Source organism: Tenrec ecaudatus, chromosome 17 (genome assembly GCF_050624435.1).
Source record: "Tenrec ecaudatus isolate mTenEca1 chromosome 17, mTenEca1.hap1, whole genome shotgun sequence".
Classification (NCBI taxonomy): domain Eukaryota; kingdom Metazoa; phylum Chordata; class Mammalia; order Afrosoricida; family Tenrecidae; genus Tenrec; species Tenrec ecaudatus.
Window position 1 is genome coordinate 2,941,555 of NC_134546.1, and position 25,141 is coordinate 2,966,695.

At 42.5% G+C, this 25,141-nt stretch overlaps 1 long non-coding RNA gene across 4 annotated transcripts in view; it reads left to right on the top strand.

Moving 5' to 3' along the window:
• The window catches only part of LOC142430699 (uncharacterized), a 247,381-nt gene that overhangs the window by 127,291 nt on the left and 94,949 nt on the right, over window positions 1-25,141 (top strand). For 2 of the 4 annotated variants that reach the window (XR_012780652.1, XR_012780654.1), the window contains one exon: window positions 10,618-10,703. The exons of the other annotated variants lie outside the window; for them this stretch is intronic. This is a non-coding gene — a long non-coding RNA (uncharacterized LOC142430699). The remainder of the gene's footprint in view (window positions 1-10,617; window positions 10,704-25,141) is intronic. 4 annotated transcript variants of the gene reach the window in all.

Genomic DNA, 25,141 nt, shown 5'->3' on the forward strand with positions numbered 1-25,141 from the left:
GGAGTTGAATGAGTTTCACAACTACTTACCGAGACTCTACGGGCTTGATAGAGGTTGTGATGATTCCGAAAAACAATTCTCAGGTTCCATGTGGGACAAACGCTGGGTTCCTGACCGAGGCACCATGCATAGCCACCCCCCATTTTTCAGTGGAAGCTCATTGTGTTGCTATGATGTTGAGCAAGTGTAGAGGAGTTTCCAAACAGGTAAAACAACAACAAAAGGCCTTGTAATTTATTTCCAAAATTAAGCCAATACAAAACACATATGAGTCGCAATAGTCTGGTCCACAAATAAAAATGGGGATCCCACAAGATTAGGTAGTGGCTCATTCCTTTACATGTGGGATCACTATGAGTAAGATTCAAATCCAGGGCAACTAGCAGCATTATACACCCTTGCAGCGACTCTGGAGAATCAGACCACTGCACTGCCTGCTTCAGTTGTCATTTTTAATCTAGCAGCAATTTGTTTCTTAAATATGAATGCCTCTACTAAAGAGCCAGGATAAAGAGATAGAGTCTAGTTCATTTAATCTACAATGAAATGCTTTTGTGCAAGAAAGGAATCTATTCCAATAGCGCCCTCCTGGCATCATGGATTACTCATAGAGCTGATAACTGCAAGGTCATCAGTTTGACTATACCAGCATCTCCGCAGGAAAAAGAATGAGGCCACTGACTTGGCTCCCAGTAAGAGTCATCGTATGCACAACAGAACGAGACACTGCCTGGCCCAGTGTCCATCTCACGATTGTCACCGTCTGACCCTGTCCTTGCAGCCACTCTGCCAACCCATCTCATTGAGGGTCTTCCTCCTTTTGCTGCCCTTCTGGTTACCCAGCACGGTGTCCTTTTCCCAGGACTTATCTCTCCTTAGCACACGTTCAAAGTTTGTTAGACCAAGTCTCATTGTCTTTGCTTCTAAGGAGAATTCTGGGTCTACTTCTTCAGAATCGGTCTGTTTGTTCATTTGGTAGTCCTTGTTGTTGTGTACCATCTGCTGAGTGCTAGCCTTAAGCCCCTGTGGACCACACTGCCTGATATGGGTCTTCCTCACAACTTCTTCTGGTCTTTAAGCCATTGCTGAAACCAGTGTGTCAACCCATCTCCTTGAGAGACTTTCTCTTTTGCTCTGCCCCTCTGCTTTACCAAGCATAGTTTCATTCTCCAGGGAGCAGGCTTCCCTGACAGCAGGCCCACTGTCCATGCGAAGTCTCACCATCCTTGCCTCTGAAGAGCAATCTGGCCACACTTCTTCCAAAACAGAGTTGTTTGTTCTTTTGGAAATCCATGGTATTTTCAACATTGCATCCATTTTTCAATGCCCAACTTTCCCATGAACATGAAGCACAGAAAATGGCTTGGGTCAGCTGCATATAGTCCTCATAGTAACCTCCATGCTTTTCAACACTCTAAAGAGTGTGCAGCAGGCTTATACAATATAATGCACCATTTGATCGCTTGACTGCTGCTTCCATGAGCATTGACTGTGGATCCAAGCAAGACTGCATCCTTGACAACCTTTCCCCGTTTATCATGATGTTACCTATTGGCCCAGTTGCGAGGATTTGGGTGCTCTTTATATTGAGTTGTAGTCCATACTAAAAAGTGCAAGCTATGATCTCCTCCAGTAAGTGCTTCAACTCCTCATTTCAGCAAGCAAGGTTTTGCCACCGGCATATCAGAGGTCGTTAATAAGATAGCCGCTAATCCTAATGCCACATTCTTCTTCATGTAAGCCAGCTTCTCTGAAGATTTGCTAGGCATACCGACTGAATAAGTTTCCTGAAAGGACAAATCCCTGGCAAACACCTTTCCTGATGTTACACCGTGCAGTGCTTCCTTCGTTGAACAGAATGAAGAACGCTAATGGTCATTATGGACATCTGACAGTCCAAAGGACCCTCAATGTTCTTCACCACGACCATAATTCAAATGCATTAATTCTTTCGTGGTCTTGTTTATTCAATGTCCAACTCACACAAGCATATGAGGTTATTGAAACGATCATGACTTGGGACAGGTTCTCAAAGTGACAATGCTGCTTCGTACTCAAAGTGACCCCCTTACTCTTCAACACTTTAGAGAGGTCTTGTGCAGATAATGTACACAATATATTGTGTCCATTAATTTAGTGACTACTGCACCCATGATCATTAACCCTTTCAATAATGCAACTTGAGGCTCTGATTTTTCTTTAGTTCTTTCAGCTTGAGATATATGCTGATTATGATTTTCATTTTGATTAGATCTTTTTATAACTCTGAAACTTTACACACTTTATAATATTTTGTTTGTCTCCGGGAACTTCCCTTTGAAATTTCTGTTCAGTCATCTTGATTCATCGTGTCTTCCATTTCCTTTAACTGCTCTGGGACCAAGAACAAGTTTCCGAGATCCACTTTGATCTTTTCTTTTGTCCCTGTATTTTTATTGGTTTGCTGTTTTCTTCTAGTATGATGTTCTTAAACCCACAGCTCATCAAGTCTTCTGTCATTAGTGTTTAATGAATCAAATATGTATTTAAGATGTTCTCAAATTTCATTTGGGGGTATATTCAAGGTCATCTTTTGGTTTCATGGACTTGTTTGAATTTTCTTCCAATTCAGTTTGAACTTACATGGGAGCAATTGATGGTTGGCTTCACTGTCAGCCCCTGGCTTGTTTTGGCTGCTGATTTTGAGGGGCTTCACTGCCTCTTTCCACTGGTATAGTCAACTTGATTCCTATATATTTCATTTGGGGAATTTCACATGTATAGTCCTTGTTTATGTTGCTAAAGAAAGACATTTGTGATGAAGTCACTGGTCTTGTAAAATTCTGTTATGCACCCTCCAGCTTCATTCCACTACCAAAGCTATGTTTTCTAACCACGGTTCCTTCCTGTTTGTTTCAAACTCTTGTATTCCAATCACCAATAATTGTCAATGCGCTTTAGTTGCATTTTTGATCATTTCCAGCCAAGAGAGGCTGGTAGAATTCTTCACTTTCTTCATCACTAACTTTGGTGGTTGAATATAATGGTCATATTCATCACATTTAGATATTATCCAATCACAGATAATATTGCAGAGTAAGATACATTTTGAAGTGTTCTTTTACATGATAAACATGATGTTATTCCTCTTGAATTTCCATTCTTGGCATAGTAAACCCTGGAACCGTCTGATTAAAAAGGCCCAGGAGCTATCCTTCCAGTTATTTAAGGTCTTAACTAACTAACTAACTAACTAACTAACTAACTAACTAACTAACTAGATATGTCATTTCTGACATACCTAGTGTATCAATGTTTATGCATTCCATTTCATTTTGAATGACTTCTAATTTTCCAAGATTCATACTTTTTCTATTACAAATTCCAATTCTTAATAGATGTTTTCAGCTCCTTTTCTCCTTTAGAGCCATGACCCATCAATAAATGAAGGTCTCAAAAGCTGTACTCCATCTCCATCATTCGGATCAACTCTACCTTGAGAAAGCTGGCCTTCTTCAGTTACACTTTGAAGGTCTTCCCATCAGATGGGCTCATCCTCGGGTGCTGTATCTGTCCGATATGTTTCCCCTGCATTCTTCAGGTTTGCACTGGGCAGATCCTCAGAAGTGCCAACCTAGTCCTTCTTCATAGTTTGTTCTTCACCTGGAAATTCTGCTGAAACTTGTTCACCTTGGATGACCCTGCTGCTATTAGAAAGACCAGTGACAGTTCGCAACATCAGAGCAACACCCAAGCCACCACAGTGCATCCAACTGTCCGACAAACGGTGGTGTCGATGTTGACCGACGTGGAAACCCTAGCATGCTGTCAGGTCTTTATGGGTCAGAATTGATTGATGGCAGAAAGGGGAAAAATACTTTCCTCAATTTAATTGTGACTTATAGCAACCCTGAAAGACAGGGTGGAATTGGCTCTGTGGGTTTCTGAGATTGTAACTCTTTGTGGGAGTGGAAAGTCTTATCTTTCTTCCCAGGAGCCTTGAGGTTAACATCCGAAAGCACATACAATAGGCCATCATGGCTCCTCCGACTCCGGGATAGTGGGTCTTTGGGGGGATTTTATTTCCTTGGCACACGGAAGTAGCTGCCACAAAGGTGTGAGTGCTGTGAGCCAAGTGCTTGTAGATAGGGCTCCCTTTAGCACCCGTTTGAATAGTACAGAGAACCCCCAACTAGCTACACAATGGGAAAAGCAGGAGAAGGCAATTATGCAGAGAACACAACATAGCTTTCCTGATCAATGTATATATTTGTTTCCATGTAACATCCGTTCCGCTTCTCTATTCTAGTAAAATACTGATTATACAGTCTCTGGCTACTCAGGAGAGCCCAATCCGTGCATCTCTTACCTCCCCCAAATTCTCATCTCTAGTCTAGCTCAGTTCTCTGTGTGTGTGTGTGTTTATAGAAGCCGTTTTATTTGGGCATACTCCAAATATCATACCATTCAATAGTTCAATCATATCAAGAAGAGTTGTACACTTATTACCATAATCAATTTCAGAAGATTTTTTCTTTGTTGTACTCTGTGTTATCGATTCCCCATTTCCCCCCAACCTCCGCTGCTGTACTCCCAAGGGTATGTCCTATTAATACAGTTAGTCCCTATAGATTCCCATCACCGAATGCCTCTACTAAAGCACACAGACCTACAGTTAGGATGCAATGGGCCACAGACAAATCAGCTCAACTTAGAAGAAAAACGAAGATTTCTTTGGAACATATCAGTTCTTTTTGTGATTATTCTTGTGCCTTTCTAATTCAATGATCAGGAGCTCAGCTCACTGCCATCAAATTGGTTCTGATTTATTCTGACCCCACAGGTCAGGGTAGAGCTGCCCCGTGGTTTCCGAGACTGTAATTCTTTCGCCCACAATCAGGAGCAAGATAAGTTTAAATAAACATAAATGACATTGATGTTTGTTATAGTTGAAGGAAACAAAGTAATATGATGGATTCCTAGCTTATGCTCTGAGGCAAATGGTACATAATGAAGTGAAATGAAATGTGAGTTATACCCTGAGACTTCTCGTATTTTAACAGATAGCTATCCACGGTACGGCAAATAGACTGTGACCTCAATTGTTGTACATAGATTACTAATATTATACCTATAAGAAAAAGTTAGAGCTTTCATATACAACATGCTTAATGGTTTACCGAGCGTGTCTTCAGGTATTTCCTTTAGCCCTGAGAGCAGTGCTGCCAAACACTGTCATGCAGCTCAAGCTGACGCATCACCATCTCTTCTGGGTTTCCGAGACCATAACTGTTCATGGGAGTAGAAAACCCATACTCTCGCCCAAGGAAATGCGGCTGGTTTTGAACTGCTCACCTTGAAGATCGCAGCCCAATGCAGAACCACACACCCTACAAATTGGTTTTGAATGAAGAACACATTGCAAGGTCTGGCCAAGGGAGTGGTTCATTCTGAGATCTCAGCTCTCTGGTTACCATTGTTATCTGTTATTAGGAGGGACCAGTCCCTGGAGAAAGGCATGGTGCTTGGTATGGAAAGAGTCAGGAAAACGAATTCCATCCAAGAGACAGATTGACATAGTGGCTGCAACAATGGATTCAAGTCACAGCGCTTGCCAGAAAGAGGCAGGAGCAGGCAGTGCCTCACTCTGTTTTCATAGGCTTGCTGTGGGTCAGCACTGACTTGACGGCGCCTAACAACAAGAACAACATCGTGTCAGGAATGGGAAATATGATTCCTTTTCTGATGCGTCCTTGCCTGCTTCCTTCTGATTCACCTCATGTAGGCCCCTTCCTTGGCTTTTTAATTTTATCTTGTTACAGTCAGTGTGGGTCTACTGTTTCTTTCTTTAAATATATATATTCTGGCTGTGATTTTTCCTGAAAGCAAGCAACTTCATCAGTTCTACTAGGTCCCTAATGAATTTCCATGGCTAAATTTAGATCTCTTCTCAGGAGCTGGAGGTTCATAGAACTAAATATAGAATTGACATTCCTTCCACTCTGTAACAGAGATGAAGACTGCATAAAAATGACTGCAGACAAATAGAAAACGTGAACTGAAATGACTTCAAAATTAGCATAGAAAGCACAAACTGAGAGATGTAGCATTTGATTTGGTGATCTACAAATTATTGTCGAGTTATTCACGACTTCTTCTTCTCCTCCGTTTGACAGATGCAGGCTCAAATGGTCTGTGTGCTCCTATGGGGATGACCTCAGTGTGCTGTACAGGTGGGGCTTTTCTCTCTGTGTGTGCTTGGTTTGTTTTTTAGAAAGCATGCATTTCAGAGCTAGACAGACCCACGTTCCAATAGTAGCTCTATTAGTTTCTTTTCCCTGAAAGGTTATTAACCACTCTTGCCTTAGCTTCTTCAGTTGTAGAAGGAAGAACAAATCTTGTATAGCAATTTTCTTAATGTATTGAGGTAATTTACTTAAAACCCTATAGCAAACACTAATATGCAAACACTTGCTAATTTGCTTGCTTTTAGATCTATTTTTAGTTCTATTGAATTCTGGAAATAATTCACATAAAGAGATATGATCCCTGTCCTGGGAGGACTGGCTAGGATTTATGCCTGAATTGCAGAGAGTCTTCTCAATAGACTAGACCAGATGTCTATGGAAGCTGTGGTAATACAGAGGATTACAATACATATATTAGGGTCATAGCATGCCTGTGGCTTACTTAATTTTGGAATTCTCCATACCAATCACAATTCCTGACACATAGTGTTTTAGTAAAGATTAAATGAATGAATGAACAAGCCACAAAAGAGATACAAACATCTGTCTTTGAGTCAGTTCAGACTCGGTGACCCATTAGGACAGAGTAAAATAGTTTCTGAGATTATAGTTCTTTATTGAAGCCGCCGGTCTCATCTTCCTCCTGTGGAGTGGCTAGTGAGTCCAAGCACATTTTGGTTAGCAGCCCAAAGCTTAATTCACGACAACACCAGCGTAGCTAATAGGATAAATCACTTCCAAAGGTAGAGAAACGATTTCTGCTATTAGGGTATTGAGGTTGAATCTCTGAGACACAGGCTTTGAGACAGAGATGCATGTGCAGAAACTATTTTAGAGTCGTGTTCCAGGAGAGGGAGGACTTCTCTGAATGGAGAGCTGGTAAATAGAGTGAAGGGATGGAGTCTAGATGGTCAAAGAGGACACAGCCTGACTGTGTTTCCTTGTGAGCATGACCTTCTCATGAGGATTCTGGGAACTTCCTCTTTTCATTCCTGGCGGCCAGCCACACTGCACTCTCTCTGCTTCAGATTCCTGCTGGTAGGCAACATGGAGCCACGCTGATGGCAGCCAGAGCCCTGGAGATGTGTCCACTGCTATTGGTTCCACAGGACTTTGTCCCCTCTGGCTTGTGATCTTTCTGCATTTTGCATCATTTCATGTGACTGCGTGAGTCTTGGATTTATGATTTATGGACTAATGTCAGACTTATGGGTTAATATCGGATTTATAGACTTGACCTGGACTGGGTTGTTTTCTTAATATACAATTATTCTTTGAGATAAAGCTCTTTCGTATACACAAATGAGTGTCTCTGCATTTATCTCTCTAGGCAACCCATCCTAACACCGTTGGTACCTGTGAAGCTCCAATGGATGTCTAGAGCTTTCCTGAGAGAATTCTACCAGATGGCAGCCTTCTCAGCAGTGAGGGGGGTGGGGATCCACCCTGATTGTTGAACAGAGAATCTGGAAGGGGCAGCCCTGTGCCCCCCATGTGCTGCTCAGATTCCGGTCCTCATATAAGTCGGGGACTTTGTGCTGCAGGATGTGGGCTGCCTACTTTAATGAGGTGACTTACAAAGAGGAAGATGAATGAGATAACTGCAGACTCTGATACTACCACATTCCTTGGGATATCAAATGATGTCCATCAGCTACCTGCTCTATTATCTGTCTTTGTCTCAACCCCTGGAAGGTGATCAATGCCATCTCGGTCACAGCACACAAGACCGCTTTTCTGAAATATCCGAGCCTTTCATCACCAGGTTCTTCAGCCTGTGGCTGCCACACTTGTCTTTGAGCAAGGTCAGACTAGTAAGTGACACGGAGCCAATTCCAACTCATGCTGGCCCGTGGAGGCCCAGTGGAGCCTTGCTCCCTAGGGCTCTCAGTGGCTGAAAGTCATGAGCAGAGAGCAGGTTTGGTCTTCCAAGACTCCTCTAGGTGGACTCAAACCACCAACCAGTAGGATGACAGCCAAGCACATTCAATATTTGTAGCACTCAAGGACTCCTAAATATGTTTTAGAGGGTCCTTAAGTGGACCATAGAGTGCCACATATATGCCTCCCTTTCTCCATTAAGTAAACACAGCTTTGCTTCTTCTTAATACGGAGGGTCCGTGATGTCTGCCAGGATAGCTACACAGCGCAGCAGGGATCCCGAAGACCTGGGTAGGAGTGACATGTTACTAGGCACAGGGACTCTTGTCATGAACGAGCAGGGAATGGCTCTGCGGAGGAGATTCCCTCAAGTCAGGAATTGCTCTCTATTCTTGGCTTCCTGGCCTATGTACTCTGCCTCCCAGAAACACACCAATCGGTTGTTATTTATATCCTGAATCTTGAAGAATGATACTATTTTCACAGGTTACCTCTTTGGGCTTGTTTCTTTCCTGTGCCTTCACCTGACCATTCTATTGGTCTCGGGACAACAGCTCCTGGTCAAAGAGATTTTCCGACAGACCCCTTGTGTCTATGGCAATATGCTCATTACTGTCTTTTGTTCTGATATGATGCTATGTGGGATTTGGGGGCAATAGCTCAGATCCTTTGCATGTATTTTGATAGGGTTGCTTAAAGGTTGAAAAGCAAATTCTTAGTAAGAAAATGTATCCATATCAGCTAGATGAATCACTGCCTCCTTCTAGAGTGGAAGCCCTCCCGTTTGATTGACTTTCACTGTGATGAATGGGCTCTAGGAGGATTGATGCTGTGTAGGGGGCTTATTGCTCCAACCTGCTGCTCACACAAGGCTATCACATGATACCTTATCACGGATCATGTCTGTGTTAGGCAGGGTTCTCTATAGAAAACAAAACCAGGCCACTCATGATTACACACACACACACACACACACACACACGCACACACACACACACGTGCGCACACACACACGCACACACGCACACACACGCGCGCACACACACACGCACACACACGCACACACGCACACACACACACACACACACACAAGGATAGGTTTATACAGTGAGCGACAAGGAATATAATAGCTAATTAGCCCACCAGCAGCACACAGCTCAGTTCAACTCACTTCTGTGGAACAGTTGAAGATCACCAAAATCACAAAGGCTTCTCATCCAAGATCAGTGAAGCAGACATCGGATTCTGTCTTCAGACAAGACAAGCAAGGCTGGTGGCAGGCAGCAGATGGCAGGGTGGGACAGCAACTATCAGTAACATGGGAGGTAGGGAAGCAGACCTTGATGTAGTCTCAAGCTCTAGCGATGCACACACAGTGACACAATGCATGGGTTGGCTTGGCCCAAAGGTAGTGCAGCCCATGGTTGGGGCAAAGGACTAGCTCAAGCAGCAGCATGCTGGTCTGATCACCAGGGAGAAAGAGAGATGGGAAATACAGGCCTTGAAAAGCATTTCTCTTGGTAGCCTTCCAATCAAGCTACTGCATGATTAAACATCACTGACATGTTCCTGTGGAGGCCTACAGGGCACAGGAAGTCAAACTACCACAAGGCCCCTTGCGTTCTCTGTGTTGCTTTTGTAACAAGCGTAAGACAGAGGTATTTTCCAGTTCAGGGAATTCTTGACTCCCCACCCTCTTAGGTGCACTGTAAATTTGTACCCTCTTCTTTCAAAGTGTATGAAAACAGAGCATGGGGCCCCTTTTGATGGACCTACTCAGCTTTTTCTCTTCTGTGTTAGGCTGCGTTGATTAGAGAAACAAATCCAGTGACACTCATATATGTTAACGAGCTTTATATCAGGGAATAATTACATAGAGAGAAAATATCCCAGGCCAATCAAACTCAAGTCCGTAAGTCCTATACTAGTCCATGAGTCCCTTTTAAGCCTCACACAGTCACATGCAGTGATGCAGAGTGCAGGAACATCACAGGTCTGTGTGTGCAGTCCTGTGGATCTGAGGTCGGTGGAAACATCGCAGGACTCCAGCAGCTCTCTGGATAGCCAGCAAGAGGGAAGTAAAGGCAGAGAGAGAGGGGGAGGTTTCCTGGTCCTTCCTTATGAGAATCCCAAACCCACAAGGAGGCATCACTAGGCTGTGACCTGACTGACCCATCAGATACCCCCTACACTTCTTTAAATCTTCAAGTTGACTTAAAATTATGTAAGTACCACACCTCCTTCTAGGAAAAAGTTTTCTTCTCTCTTACTTTTGCCTAAAATCTCTTCTTTTGCCCCGTCTCTTTGGAAATATCCAGATTAATCTTTCAATAGGCTTATGTCTTAACAAATAAAGGAAGAGATGCTCAGTTCAAAGTATTTTCCAGTTCAGGGAATTCGTGTTTCCCTATCCTCTTAGGTGAACTGTAAGTTTGTACCCTCTTCTTTCAAAGTGTAGGAAAACAGAGCATGGGGTCCCTTTTGATAGGCATTTTCTCTTCTGTGTTAGGCTGGGTTGATAGCCTGAAAAGACAACCCACAGGCAAGGAAATATTCAGAACCTGGAAACATTCTTGGAGAAGAATGAGAAATACAGTAAGTAAAATTCTAATTAATTAATTAATTAAAATGGTTTCATCATCTTTGCTTGCAACTAAAGTGGTCATGAACTATGAATCCAATTGTTACAGGAAGGGGAGGCTCAGAGCTGAAACCAATTGATTATCAGCGTAAGATTTTGTTCATTACTTCCCTTTTTGTCTAAAACATGGCAAAGAAGGATGGGCAGCATTTCTGGCAAGTTGACTATAAAATGCTCACTGTGACGGATTTGTTTATTTTATCTTACTTAGCCTGTAACTTACCGTCAGGCCACAAGGAACTGTGAGATCAGATCTGCAGTCATAAATCAAACGAGAAAAATTGAACAAAGGCAGTTGGCATAGTGAAAATGATTTCATTGGTGGTGGTGTGTACTGAAAAGACCAAATCTTAACTCCTTCCCTGCTGAAGCAGAAGGCTGCTGCATAAACAAAGGGGACCCTATGAAACCGGGAATGCTAGCCTTCCCCACACTTGATACAGATTTTCAATTCCTTTAACCACCCAACCTGGTTTCAAAGGAAAGTATAATTTAGACATGAAGAGAGCAGGTAACTGGCTCCAGGGTGTTCTCTTGTTTCTGCCCTATCTGTCAGGAGTTTGGGCATGACAGCAAACAACCCTGCACATTCCAGTCCACATACCTAACTAGGGACACTGTGTTTGAAGGAGCTCACCTTCTGTTCTAATTAGCCCATTGAGTATCTAGCAATGCTGTCTTCCTGCCCACCCCAAATTAAAGGTGACTATGTGAACATGCAAGGAATATGCTCATGTGATATGTATGTACTGGCTGCTTTTTATTGGTCCACGCAGATTTTTCTCTCACATCTTCTCATATTAGAACTTTAATTTCCTTGGGGAAAATTACATCTCCTCTAAGATGCGCGAAGATGTGCAGACATTTTGGAAGCATAGTTAGCTAAGTGTTGTACTGCTGACGGCAGATCCTGGGGAGAACGGAGAGGCTGTTTACTTCTGGAAAGGCTAACAGCCTTGGAAACCCTATAGAGAGCAAAAGGGCGGGTTTGTTGGATGGTTTTTTATTTGTTTGTTTGTGTGATTTTTGTTTTTTCTTATACGCTGTCCATGAAGTCTGATCAGTGTTCTCCATTGACATGCTCTTGTGATTCTAACAAAATGGGGGATGCATAATTTAGGCTCAGTCAAAGGAACTCTCTCCAGGAATTCAATCTTTAATAGCATGCCACAAGGATGGAAGATGAACGATTCATCTAAGGGGCCCTCTCATGGAAGCACAGTATTATCCAATAGCCACGTCTCCAGTTGTGGACATGTTATGTAATACTGTACCCACTGGATACATGAGGTTCATGGATATTTAAAATGTGACTGGTACAACTGAGGAACTGCATTTCAAAGTGAGTTTTGATTCATTTAAATTAAAATAGATGCATGTTGGTAGGGGCAACTTTATTCAGTGGTCCAGGTTTCACAAAGGTCCCTGAGAACTTCCCACCCAAGTGCCCCTGTGGCATCAGAGGGGGGAGTCCTTGCAATTGCTTCAGGCTTTGGTGAAGTGGGATGTTTACTAGTGTATAGTCTCTTTGGTTATTCTCCCCTGTGAGAGCTGAAAGGAATTTAAGGGAAACTAAACTCTAGCTTCTGGCTAGGGCTTACTAGATACACCCTGGCAGAGGTCTAAGATATCAGGCATATGAGATGGTTTAGATAAGAAAGGATTAAACTTGAGTGTCTTAAAAAGAAGTTAACGTCAGCATAGGGTAAAGGGTAACGGATGGAGGAGGCATGTCTGACTGCTGACTCATGGCAACAGGGAAGCCAGAAGAGACCAGCTACATCCCGTGATGCCATTTCAGCCAACCCCCTCAGATGCTCTGACTTTTTCTCTTTCTGAGCCTGGGCCTTTGACTCTGATTATGTGATCATCCTTACATGCAAATTATAAAAATTTCCTTTTAATCATGGTAGCTAGATTGAGCTTAGTTTGATAGCACCTAAAGGACCCTAACTGAAGAAAGTTAGAGAGAAAACTCACTAATTTATTAAGATATCAAGAAATATTCCTTACATGTGTTGAAGACTTAGCTCACCTTTGAGGATTAAAAATGTGAACACATTTTCTTTAGCTTTCAGAAACTGAGACAATAGTAACTTCCTGCCGTGCCAATGCTATATGGAGTTTCCAAGACTATGGATCTATACAGGAGCATAGAGCCTCTTCTTTCTTCCGTGGAGTGGTGGGGGTTTGAACTGCTGACCTTTTGGTTGGAAGCTCAGAGGTTACCTGAAATCACCACCTAAGATGTTCCATTTCGGTGTTTGTATCATAACCCAACTTTTTGGGTTATCATCTGGATAGTCTTCCTAGATTCTATTTATGATTTCAGGGTTGTTAGACCTCCTCTTTTGGCCTCCAACTGCTAAGCAGTGTTCTATGGCAAAACAGATGGGACACATGGCCACATCTTTAAATATTGCCCACTGAACTTTAGAGCCCAAAGTGAAAGGGATCTTCTCTGGAGTTTTATTTGTTTTTTGGTTCTACTGGGATTCCTACTCCTGTGAACAGTTACCATCTCAGAAACCCATCAGGGGTTGCTGTGAGTCAACACTGACTCGAGGTGGCGGTGAGTTACACCCATAGAATCTAGGAAAGGATCCCCCATACGTTAGATTTTTCAATATTTATTCAGTTGCATGAGTGAAAACATGATGAAGCGTCTTCCTACTGGGTTATTTCCCAGGACTTTATCAAACTCCTCTTCCTCTTGCAAATAAAGTTACCATATCAATGCTCGTCCTGCTAATACCCACATTCACCATTCTGCCGAGGCAGAGCATCTTTAAACTGCTGTTTGCTTCTACCCAGTGTTCTCCTTAGAGTTCACTAAAGAGACAACCAGTGGGATCTAGATAGTCAGATAGGCAGGTAGATATTGAGAGACACTGCTTTATTTTTAGAGAAATGCCTGATATCGTCCTGGGAGCGCAAACAAAACAAAATGCATTGCCATCGGACCATTCTGACTCTTAGGGACCTTATCTGACAGGGTGGGCCTGCTGCACTGAGTTTCTGAGACTACAACCCTTTTTTTTAAATAAATCATTTTATTGGGGCTCATACAACTCTTATCACAATCCATACATACATCAATTGAGTAAAGCACCCTTATACATCTGTTGCCCTCCTCATTCTCAAAATTCGCCTTCCACCTGGGTTCCTGGAATCAGTTCATTTTCCTGTTTTTTTCTCCCCGCCCCTCCCCACTTCCCCCTCCCCCATGAACCCTTAATAGTTTATAAATTATTAAATTATCTTATCTTACACTGCCCAGCGTCTCCCCTCACCCACCTTCCCGTTGCCCATCCCCCAGAGAGGAGGTTACTCGTAGAACCCTGAGATCGGTTCCCCCTTTCTACACTCCCTTCCCTCCTGGTGTCGTCACTCTCACCGCTGGTCCTGAGGGGTTCATCCATCCTAGATTCCCTGTGTTTCCAGATCCCTACTGCACCGCTGTGCATCCTCTGGCCTAACCAGGTCTGCAAGGTAGAATTGGGATCATAATTGGGGGGAGGAAGCGTTCAAGAACTAGAGGAAGGTTTTGAGTTTCATTGTTGCTGAGACTACAACTCTTTACAGGAGTGGAAAGCCCACTTTTCTCCAAGCGAACCTGGTGTGGAAGCTAGTAAACCCAAAATCTATCAATCAGGCCATAGGTTAGATATTCTTGCCGTCTTGCACGTTTGGCAATTTGGGGGCAAATTGGTAGATCAGGAGGTAAGGAACCAAGAGATATTGCAATGATGATTCTAATAATTACTTACAGACTTAAGACAGAATGTTTTTTTTTGCTCTTATGATTGAATGAAGCCCATCCTATTAGGAAAAATAGCCTTCTGTATTTGTAGACCACTTATTTCTTGCTGTTAGTTTCTCTGAAGTTGTTTGTGGGTTTGAACCACCAACCTTTCCATTGTTATCCCCATGAAAACCCCCATAACCAACAAGTCTCTGACCTATATTGTGTTAGGCCAGGTTGTGTAGAGAAACAAGTCCAGTGACACTCAAATATGTATGAGAGCTTTATATCAAGATGTAATCTTATATCAAAATCATCTCCTAGCCCAGTCCAACTCAAGGCCATCCATCCAATGCAAGCCAGGGTCCTCTTCAGACTCACATAGTTTCAGACTGGTGATGTATAATGATGAAGCAGGAAGATCACAGGTCAGTGGGTACAGAATTGAGTGGATCCAAAGTTGGTGGAAACTTGGCAGGGTGTCCACAAATCTGTCTTGGGCAGCGCACTTGGGACTGTCCTAAGGAGCAGGCAAGAATCCCAGCAAGCAGGAAGGCAAATGGGAAGAGCGAGAGAGAGAGAGAGAGAGTGTGTGTGTGTGTTTCCATTGTCTCCCACTCTTATACAAAAAGGCTGTTGACATCAAGGAGGCTGCGACCCAAGAGATTGGTGGGGCCCAGCCTCTACATATACCCAGGAGTGTCGAGTTGATCACTAACCATTACACATACAACGATCTTATTCAGTGATCTGTACCATAGGAGACATTTGTTGTTAATTTGGAGCTAAGTTTTTCCAGTTGTATTTTTAGAAAACAAACCGGCACTGCCTATCTCCCTAACCATATGCGTAAAAAAAGACATGATACCACGATACCACTAAACGACCTAATAAAACAATTGAGGAAAGCACTAGACATGGATATTACCAGGAATAACCTCGATGATGATCCAGAGCCCTCACAAGGGTTGTCATTACCCCAACTGACAAAATACCACTGTTTTCCAGTTCTTACTGATAGAAAGATGTGCCAGTTAGATTCCTTAAAACATCAGTGTTGGACACGTTATGAGGCAATTCTACTCTGTCCTGTCGGGTCACTATGACTCAGAGCTGAATTGAAGGCCATGGGTACTGCACACTGCATATCATTGAAAACATGGATCTTTTTCTATTGGAATGAAATTCCTAATGAGAAGGTGACATCCTCCACTTTGGGAGGATGTAATCAAAGGAAGTCATCTTTTGCACTGAATGGCTTTTATAAAACACACACACATACACGCACACATATATATATATATAAAGCAAATATTACAAAATGAGTCACAGTTTTTTTTAAATCATTTTATAGGGGGTCATACAGCTCTTAGTGTTTTGGGCCATTTACCTCTATCTCTTGAAAAGTTGGCTTTCATTTTTCTCCAATTGTGTTGTCAACTCTGAGGGACAGTACAGGGCAAGCCAGTCTCTCCGCACCACATTTTTCAAATGTTGGGATATAATTATTTATTGGACTTCAATTGGCCATTTCTATGAAATATGTGGGATGTGGGACATACTTTGAGGGTATTACATACCGGGGTAAAGGAGTTCTTTCCCTTGAGTGTCTATTCTCTCATCCAGGTCGAGATGTCAGGATCCTGGAAAGATTTATCATCAGCTCTTCAGGACTCACAACACAAACCTTCTCGTCACATATTAACACGCTGAGCAATACGAGTCTCAAGACACTACTTTGCCTTTAAAAGATTTTTTTGAAAAATCACTTGACACACAGAGATCAGAACTGGAGAAAAATGTGCTCTGTGTTTCTCTATTCCACCAGGCCTTCATATGCAGTTATTAAAAATTAATGTGTTTGTTTTCTTATGTTGACACTCTTAAATAGTGGAGAAATTTTTAGTGGCTGGGCTTCAGCATTCATCTTTTCTCAGACTTGGCTTTCACACTAAAATTCTATCATGAAAATTCTAAATGGAGCAGCTTATAAAAAATTTAACCGAATTCTTTGGGTGAAAAAGAATGTAGCCTTGTTTGGTCATGATGCATAGCTGGCGAATTTTCCTCGATTTAATCAGGCAGCAGAGATGCTGCAATGGGTCGGTGAAGCAGTCTTCATGATAAGGACGTCAGCTGATGATGACTCAACTGACATTTATGTAGGAAGACCTGTGGCCAGCACGACCATATAGTTTGACGATATTGATTAATCACAGGGCATAATGCCCAGAGCTACAATATACACATGCCCCCACAGGCCAGTGGCTTTTACTCACCTCCTGATGCTGCCTCGAGCCATGCAGCCCCTAAGAGCTGGAAACGGGATTTCCGTTCCATTCACGTCAGTTCCACACTTCATATTCTGGTAATATCCAACAGTGCCTCACCAAACAGGATAATCGGGCCTTCTGATTTGCTTCAGCCTTGGTCATACTATGGGATAACTTTTTAGGTCACTAACCACAAGGTTGGTAGTTTAAGTCCACCAGCCAATCCTTATGAGAAAGATGAGGTAGTCTGCCGTCACAAATATTTAGAACCTGGGGGAATGTATTATTTTTATTTTTGAATGTTTTGTCTTGCCTTCCCTAGGATCTTGAGCTTACCAAGAATTCTACTAAAAGGGATGAAATTTTGGATCATAAAGTGATTTGACTTTCTTAAAGTGACTTTACATCCCCTTAAAGTTTCCTTGCCCGACACTGAGACCATACGAGGCAGGGAGAATGTAAAGGTGGGAGATGGGAGTAAGTAAGTGTTGGAAGGCCAGGGCTCCGTCCTGGGGGGAGTCATCACAGAGAAAGTGGGAGGAGTCTGAGACAAGCCCTGGGGGTTTTTGTCATAGTTTTGTGGTCCTTAGTTACCCTGAATCCCTTCTAGACTCAGGGCACGCTTACATAGAACCACACTTGTAGCTCTCCAGGCTTTTTACCTGAGTCTACTTTAGTCTGGAAGCTTCCCTAAAACCTCCTCCATACCACAGCAACGCACACACCTCCGTTGACTGAGAAGACGCGAGAGAAGAGAAACTTGGAAGAATTGAAACTTGTTTCTCTGTCTGCACACACCCAGTAGCATGAGGAAAATTCAAGATGTTCCTGCAATCGTTCGTTGTCATTAATGGGCTTATTTCATTGAACTTCACTTTGCTTGGGGCTTGAGAAGTGTATTGTCATATTTTGAAAATTTCTTACAAGTGCAGTTTTATATTTTCTTAAAAATGCTTCATAATAAACACTCCTGTCCTTCAAAAAAAGAAAGGAAGGAAGAAAAAAAGAAAGATAGAACGAAGGAATTGAAACTGTGTCTCCGGCACTGGAAGGGCCCAGGTGCGACAGTGGTTAAGCATTTTGTTACTAGCCAAAGGACAATTGTCAAACCCAGCCTCTATGGGGAAAAGCTGCGGCGGTTGGCTCCCATAAAAATGTACAGTCTTGGAAATCCCTGGAAGGTGTTTTGCTCTATCCTACGGGGTCTCCATAAGTCAGACTCTGTTTGACACAATGGGGTTGCTTAGTCTTCTTACAGGGAGGCGAGGGTTTAACCACTGAAGCCCCATTACTCCTGTCCTTTTTCATTCCCATTATAATCTCTCTTCTGCCCTGAATCTAAGCAGAAGCGCCCTATTAACAAAATGTGTGGGTCCTTATTGCGGGTTTGTTAACTCTCTACATTAAAATCAGTTCTTTTAATGGATGCTACTCTATATGTTTCCATCCAATAGCTTATTTGCAACAGCTCATAGCTCATATCTACACTTCTCTTGTAGTCTTGCAGATATCCTGTGCAGTGCTTCACACAGGATCATATTCAAAACAACGCCATTATTTGAATTGAAGCTCTTCTAGAGAAAGTATTTTCACAGAGTCTATCCAAGAAGATGATGTATCTATCTACTTACCCATTGCTGCTAAATGGATTCTGACTTGTAGTGACAAGTAGGATAGAGTGGAAAGATACTTTAAGATTTCCAAGACTGGATGAAACATACAATTTTCCTCTAGTTTTTAATGCTTCCTCCCGCCACTATCATGACCCCAATTCTACTGTACAAATGTGGCTAGACCAGAGCATGTACAATGGTACACATAAGATTTCACAACACAGGGAATCCAGGATAGATACATTCCTCAGGACCAATAATGAGAGTAGCAATACCAGGGGGGTAAGGGGCAGGTAGGGGGAGAAAGGGGAAACCAATCACAATGATCAACATAGTGGATGAAAAGATACAGCGATCAGTGTAAGACATGGAAAAAACAATACTTTATAAATTACCAAGGGTTCATGAAGGAGAGAGGGTACAGAAGGGAGGGGGAAAATGAGAAGCTGATACCAAGGACTCAAGTAGAAAGACGTTTTGAAATTTATGATGGCAGCATATGTGCAAATGTGCTTGACACAGTTGATGGATAAGAGCTGAAGAGTTCCCAGTATAATGATTAAAAAAAGAAGAAAATTAAAAAAATATGAGGTGCCCTACTGAAAACTACAACTGTCTTTTGCCTTCTGGAATTTGAAATTATCAAAAGCATTTAAAATCTTTAAAAAAATCCCAAGACTGTAATCTTTCCTGAAGCAGATTGTTCCCTGGAGTGCTGCTGGGCTTGAACAATCTACCTTGTTTAGTCCATAACCCCAAACATCAGGGCTCTTCCACCTACGTGCCCTACTTTTCTCATGACTGAGGACGGATAGACGCTGTAGCCCCCAGGAGGCCCTCACCTCACGAAATACACGCCTCCACAATGGAGGCTCCACGCGTATACGTTTCAGCACCATTGTCATGCACATCATTTGGTGTCATTCTCTCAGAATCATTCCTGTTGAGAAAGAAGAATCGTTTGCCCAGTCGGACAGGCTATTTTCAACTGAAGACGTGGACCTGGGTGAGTGAAGACGTCAGCGATGAGAAACAGCCAGCAGGGATGCGGAGCCTGCTGTGTTCTTGGTTTGTGCTGGGCAGTGTGGATTAGACCAGAGCTCAGGGACGTCTCAGAACGTTTTCCCTTCAGTGCCCCCTGAGAAAGGACACCCCTTTCCCAAGAGTGGTTTTGTTTTCCAAGACTGGTTTTGTTCCCTTTCCCAGGAGACTGGTTTTGTTCTGCTTACTCAGACTTTTTAAATCATTACCGATGAGCAGTTACAGCACTATACCTTGTAATGATATTTGCGATTTTAAAGGCTTCTGCACAACCAATTGGATCCATGAGAAGAGCATACACTTGGAATGAGACCAATGTGGGGTTTTGTCTCTGCTCTGCCACTCACCCTTGTGCTTTTTGGTAAAATCATTAATCTTCTCAGACCCCAGGCATCCTCATGTGTAAAATGGAGATGCATGCCGTATGTAAGTATTGCTGCAAATGTGAAGATCCAGTGTGGTCACGTATGTGTAGGACATGATGCCCAGCACTAAGTCCACAAATAACCCTAGCTGCTGTGCTCGGCTATTTCATCACCCAAAGACAGCTCAGAATAGATTATAATCTCAGTAATCCCTTAGCTCATTTCTCTTCCCTTTAATGTTCAAGACATGAAACTGGTGGTAGAGATTCAGTTTCAGAAAGCAGAAGCGTTGAGACATATGAATGTCTCAAAGGGAAGAAAAAGAAAAAGAAAAAAGAAGAGAAGAGAAGAAGCCACTTCCTGGGATTCTTCCCATCGATCTGACTGAGCTCCCGTGGTGGCTTTGGGGCGAGTTCTGTTCTGCTGAAGGAGCCTGGTAGTGCAGCAGTTAAAGCGGCCAGCTGGTTTGAACCGCGGGAGAAGTGTGACCCTTTACTTCTGTAAATAGAAGGAAACCATGGAAACCATGGAAGGCCTAGGGGCCATTAGGCTCTCCCCTATAGCCCTGCAATGAGCTGAGACCTACCGAATGGGCTCTCTCTCTCTCTTACTTTCTTTCTTTCACCTCTCTGTAGGAGCCCCGGTGGTGACACTTTGGGCTGCGATTGGAAAGGTGAGCATTTGATCATGGGCAAGCTGCTCCATTGGAGAAAGACAGAGTTTATTCCTGTGAAGAGTGACAGTCTCAGAAACTCACCTGGAGCACTCTACCCTATGAGTCCAAGAGTCAGCATCAATTTGATGGCAGTGTGTTTGCGTTTTATTTTTTAATTGTTTTACGGGGTCTGTTTTGCTAGTGCAAGGTTTCATAAAGATAGGATTTCATTTATTTACTATCTTAAAAAGTTGATTGTGCAGAGAGGAAAGAAGCAACCTTTTGGCATTTTTTATCTTGGCAGCTAAAATGCATTTTGCTCGATTTCCACATTTAACTAATGCTAAAGGTCCCGGTGTCTGGCTGCAGCTTCTTTATTTTCTCCAAGGGGATTGTTTTCCCTCCCCACACACATACCTCGTTAGTCCACATGGAGAGGGACACTGCTTTCATCCTTTTCTACCTCAAACGTCATCTACCTCTACCGTTTTCATTTTTCTTGTGACTTAGGTAACGGCTTACAGAGCAAACCAACAGTTTTACATTTAGACATTCAGACAGTTTGTTCAGTCTCTTTTATTGCAATCCTTTCAAGGTAACATCACCGATCCCATGTTTCTATCTCCATTCCTCCTTCTTGATTAATCCTTCTCAACACTATCATTGCGTCAATGCTGCCCTTTGGCTCTTCAGTAGTTGATTTTAAATGGTGTGTGTCTCACTCATGTGACTCTTCTCCATACGGACCTGTCTACTGTGGGGCTGAAACTGAGTCTCAGGGTGAGTTCAGTGACAAGTTTGAAGGACGACTGAGCACCAGTCATTATGGTTTCTAGTTCTGTTCCACTCTACCCAGGGCATCTTCAAATGGGACCCTTTCAAAGCAGTTTGTGGTGGCAGCTGGTAGTCAACCAGTTCTTCAGGTCTCAAATTGTGAAGGCTGATGCTCCTGGGGTCTACTTATATGGTGGATTAATTGTTTCCACGTGCCATTTGATTCCCTTGACTATTTTGTCTTCGGGTTAGAGAGAGGTCAATAGTTGCATATTAGATGCAAGCCTTGTGAGTATCATGAGGCTCATGATCATGGACCCCTGATGCCTTCACTGACCATCTCGAGCCACCAGCTTTATGCAGAGATGCTGTAAGACCTTCTCTTCCCAGCATTTCAAAAGAAGGGTGAGAGTCTTCAGGAAGCATTGCTGGCAGTTGCTTCACTTAAGGCTTCCTTCCTGAGGAGAGGACTACAGAAGAGAAATTGGAACATGCACCTCTAATTTCTCCGCTCCTTTTCTTCCTCCCCTTTCTCCCACACCCTCCAGGATCTAACTGTGCAAACATTCCCTCACATCGTGATGCAATGATGAGGAGTGTTCATTCTTCAACAGGGAGAACTGAGCACCTGCATCTTCCCTGTTTTGCCCTGAATTTGCTAACCAGAAGTAAAAGAAATATGCCAAATCTCTTCTCCAGGAGTCTGGCTTTTATTGCCCATTGCCTTACCAATGAGGTTGAGTTCTGAGTCTAATGTACTGAAGAACAATATGATTCATTTAAGGAAAAGATTGATCAGAATCCTGACAAAAGGAAAAATCAAAATGATAGATTTGCAGAAATGATCTCCATTACCTAGATTTCTATTTGAAAAACATTGTGTATGCAGATTGTTTTCAAATAAGTGAATACCAAATAGTACTATATTTATATATAAATATCGATTTCACTCTTTGTGCATGTTTTCATTGAGACCAAAGACTGTCTCCCCCAGTCCTCCAGTTAGCCACAGCACAGAGCACAGACTCTGCTATACATTTATAATTGAGCATCTCACTTTGCCATCATTAATTATTTGCTAAGATAATCATACCATATCAATTCAATATTTGCCTAATTGAATACTGGCCATATTCTGTGATTATGTTTAAAGACGAAACATCATAAAAAGGTGGTCTTTCAAAATTTGCTGTTCAATATGTCTTGTGACTTCTTCATTTGGCCCTTTTCTTCCTTCCCCTTTACTTCACATTGGTGGAAAGGAACACATTTTTTGGCAACTGGAGGCAAATCTAACAGTTTTTCATGTTTGTCCCACTCTAATCATTGAACTTTTCCACATTGGATGCTAACTCAGTCTCTAGAGTCCTCTAACATCTTCTTGCACACCCCTTTATCTATCAGCCTTGTCCAGAGAGATTCTTTATTGATATTGTCATCTTCAAGATAGACTGTATTAAACCAATGCATCCAACTGTCTAGCAGCTAAGAAGTATCCACCATAAGTTGAGGCCGTATGGTGATTTTCTATCAGAATACAAAGTGGCTTCAAATTTTTCATTACAAAATGAATTAAAAGATAACTGAATTTTCCACAGTCATTTTGAAGCCCTCTTGTGTGCTGCGACTTCAAAATTATCTACAAAAAAAGTAAAGGAATTTATAGCCTCAAAGTTGAATGAAAAGAAGAAAAGAAAATTCCAAAACACATGAACCTAAAATTTCTTTTTAACAACATTGCTATCAGTGCTGCAAACATCTTTGTGAATTCTATTACTCTTTTTCCCCTAGTGTATGTGCATCTAGTAGTCTAAAGAGAAAGCAAACAGCGTAGCTGAGTTTACTGGGTTAGTCTGGGTAGAACAGAGAAACAAATACAGGGGGCGTCATATGTGTATAAGAGAGTTTTATGTAAAGGGTAATTGCACATTAAGAAAGTATCCCTACTCAGTCCAGTCCAACCACATAAACCTGGTATTATCCCATATGTCTGATATCAACCTACAAAGTCCTCTTCAGGCTCCCGCAATGAATGCAGGATGATCACAGGCCAGTGCGTAGAAAGTCTCTGGATCCAGGGAAGCTGTACGCATCTCAGCACTGGCAGGAGTCTCTATGTGGCTTCTCTGGTTGCATCAGTGCAGGTCCATGTGGCTTATCCAGCTCAGGCCACTAATGTAGTTCCATGTGTCTCATCAGCTGCAATATCTCCTAGGGAGTGAGCAGAGAGAGAGAGAGGTGTCACCTGTTTCCAAGGAGGAAATACTGATTTCCCAGAATTCTCAGAAGGCCATACCCATTGGCTATGATCTGATTGACAGGCTAGACTCCACCCCTACACTCTTAATCCTCAAATTGACAAAGGATTATATAACTACCACATTTATCTAGCATCATCAAGATTATTAAACTAGTGTGTAAATACTAGTTTTTTCCCTTAATGAGCCCTGGTGTCACTAAGGATCCATAATTATGCTTTTGGGATTCCACTGGATTTCTAACTTAAAGGTCGCTGGTTCAAACCCATAAGCCACTCTTAGGGAGAAAGATGAGGATATGTGCTACCATAAAGACTACATGCAATCTTGGAGACCTCACACAGGGTCATCCTGTGTGGAGTTTGCATCCACAGAAAGCCGGTGAGTTTGATCTGCTTTTGATCAATGAGAGGAATCATGGCGGAACAATTGTTCAGAGCGAGGTTGCTAAATAAAAGGCTGGTGTTCTGAATCCCCCAGTCACTTTGTATGAGAGAAACGTGGTCATAAGGTTTCCATAAAGGTTCCAATTTAAAAAATGCTAAAAATCTTGTTGTCGTTGAGTCAAATTGAAACTCATAGTGACCTCACAGGGCAAAGTTCTTGTTTTGTTAGCATAACTTCCTCTGCAATAGCACAATTAAGTACCCAGGAATTCCCATTCTTCTCAAGGCTATCAATATTTGTTATAGTCCATATAGACAAATGTATTTGTATAGTTAATAAAAACACAAATAAGCACCTTTCTGGTATTCTCTGCTCTCAGCTCAGATCCATCTGACATCAGCAATGATAGCCCTTGTTGCACATCCTCTTCTGAATCTGGTCTGAACCTCTGGTACCTCCATATAAATATACTGCTACCCCCGTGGTAGAATGATCTTCAGCAAAATTATACTTGCAGGTGACATTGATAATGTCGTGTTGTTAGATGCTATCAAGTCAGTTCCCTCTCAAAAGCTGCTGCTGCTGCTGTGGGTTTGGAGTCTGTAACTCTTTATGGGAGTAACAGGAGTTCTTTCTCCCTGGTGACAGACTGGTGTTGCATTGAACGGATCTCTGAGAGGTTGGCAGTTTGAAACCACCAGAGCTCTGTGGCAGAGAGATGAGGCTGTCTACCCCCATAAACAGTCCCGGTCTCTGAAACGCACAGCGAGAGGCCCCTGTCCTGCACCGTCACTATGAGTTGGCATCAGTTTGATGGCAATGAGCCTGGTTTTGGTTTTCTCCCAGGTGTCGTGGTGGCCGGTGTTGGGCTGTGAAGTGGAAGGTCAACAGTTTGAACCATCAGAAAAATGTCAACTCTCTATTAACCCCAAGAGCCAAATATGAAACAGAGAATGAAAGAAATTTGTAACGTTTATGACAGTTATGAAAGAAAGACCTTTGTGTATTCCTCAATGCCTTTAATAATAATTATTACTATTATTTTATTTTATTACACTTACCTCTATGACACCTAGGGGAAAGACTGGCAGGTTAAGCCACCAGCGTCTCCTAACGAGAAGGATGAGGCAGTGGATAGTTTGATTGGTTTGGTTTTTCTCAGACACATTGGGATCTTTGCCTTATCACCAACTCAGTAGTGGGGTGCATATCTCTGTGTACTTTTGTAGGAAGAATAGGAGAAAGTCCCAGGAAAAAGCAAGGTGTCTGTTTCTCCTGATG